Source organism: Myotis yumanensis, unplaced genomic scaffold, assembly GCF_028538775.1.
Source record: "Myotis yumanensis isolate MYYU_CA2020_CCGP unplaced genomic scaffold, mMyoYum1.0.hap1 SCAF_2, whole genome shotgun sequence".
Lineage (NCBI taxonomy): Eukaryota > Metazoa > Chordata > Mammalia > Chiroptera > Vespertilionidae > Myotis > Myotis yumanensis.
Genome location: NW_027223753.1, coordinates 67,852,967 through 67,854,895, shown reverse-complemented (window position 1 = coordinate 67,854,895; position 1,929 = coordinate 67,852,967). Strand labels below are relative to the sequence as shown.

Here is a 1,929-nt window from a genome sequence, read left to right as displayed (position 1 = left end):
CAAGTCATTAAATGAATTAACACAGTTGAGCTTGATGGAAGAATATTCTTTTTTTTTTAAAATATATTTTATTGATTTTTTACAGAGAGGAAGGGAGAGAGATAGAGAGTCAGAAACATTGATGAGAGAGAAACACCGATCAGCTGCCTCCTGCACATCTCCTACTGGGGATGTGCCCGCAACCCACGTACATGCCCTTGACCAGAATCGAACCTGGGACCTTTCAGTCCGCAGACTGATGCTCTATCCACTGAGCCAAACCGGTTTCAGTGGAAGAATATTCTTTGTCTTGTGCCCATGCTTTTGGAATTTCCACTCTCTATAGTCCAGTGGACGCATGTGCTGTGTTTTGAGCCCAGAGAGATGTCATGGAGGTGAAAAGCATGATGACAGACTCCTCACGCATGGGTGCACTCTTCAGAAGAGGCAGGTGCCTGGTGAGCCTGCATTCTATGCAAAGATCCACAATGTGGTTCCTGCAGATGGCACAGTTATCAACCACAGTATCCCAGGCCCAGAGGACTACTGCATTCCACTTTTTCACTTCAAAGCACTTCTTGCCAGTGTGCTGTGGGTGCCGCTCAGCATGTTGACATCCATCGATGCCATCATGTTGGAAACATACAGTCTGCCCAAAGATACTTTTTCTTGCAATTAATTTTCCACCATGGAGTATGTGCGGAATTACAAGTATGTTACTTGTGGGTCTGGGCAGGGAGCTCATTTGTCACCAGTTATTCTTTCCCATTTACTGTCTAGATAACAGACATGGGTAACTCAACCTTAAACCTTATAGATGTGTACAATGCCTTAGTGGATAGAGAACAACAGAATGGAAGGAACCTGAAATCTCTGAAAGACCAGTTGAGCCTATAGTGGTGGGGCTGTAATATGCCTTCTAGGCTGTAGCATCAGCCTCTTAAATGATTTTTTAAAAATTGAAATACAGTTCATATACCATACAATTCACCTATTTAGAGTGTTTTTTCATGTGTTCAGATATGTGCAACCATCACCACTTAAATTCAGACCACCTTTATCATCTTGAAAGTGAAACCTAGTATACTTTAGCTTTTACCTTCCTGTTCCCCACACACTCTTCCCCAACCCTAAGCAACTACCTCTATTCTCATGTCTATGAATTTGGCTATTTTGGGCATTTCATATAAATGGAACACTAAAATACATGATTTTTGTAACAGCTTCCTTCACTTAGCATAATATTTCAAGGCTCATCCATAAAATGGATTTCCAACATGGCTCTGAGCATGCATAGTAACCATCAAAGTCTCCACCTGCCTGTGCAACATTGTCCATGATCCAGGTTCCAGTTGATTTTTCTACTTTATTCCTAGTGAGCCCACTACACTGGCTACATTGGATTTGGCTGGTATCTAGGATTTACCTCCTACTTTTGTATATTTGCTCATTCCCTTCCTTTGCCTTAAAATATCTTTCCTCCAATCACTCTTTTTTCAAAATTTAGTCATTCTTTAAAACCCAACAGAAATAAGACTTTTCTATGAAGTCATCTCTAAACCTTCCTAACCCTTCCTAATATAAATAAATGGTGCTTTTGTAGACACAAGCACTTTTTTTCTACTATTGTTTCTTAACACTGATCACTTCTTGCTTTATTTTATATTTACATCCTTCAAGGTTTAGATTATCCAAAAGTGAGACCCTACTTTGTTCATATTTAAATATGCAAAGGCAACGGGCCTCACAATTATGTTACATGTACCAGTGAAATGTACCACTATGTATTGCTGGAAAACAATAGCAGTGCCAAAGTTAAAAAATCCCAAATATAGACAAGTTATAAAGACTGATAAACTAATATCACACATTATGATTATGTTACAACCCTGAAAATAAGAAGTCTAAGATATAATCTCATATTAAAAGACAAAAATTCCCATGAGAAAA

At 39.0% G+C, this 1,929-nt stretch overlaps 1 pseudogene; it reads right to left on the bottom strand.

The window, feature by feature from the left end:
• Window positions 1-243: 243 nt before the first annotated feature.
• LOC139002433 (E3 ubiquitin-protein ligase RBX1 pseudogene) lies at window positions 244-612 on the bottom strand (annotated as a pseudogene).
• Between the last annotated feature and the right edge of the window lie 1,317 nt (window positions 613-1,929).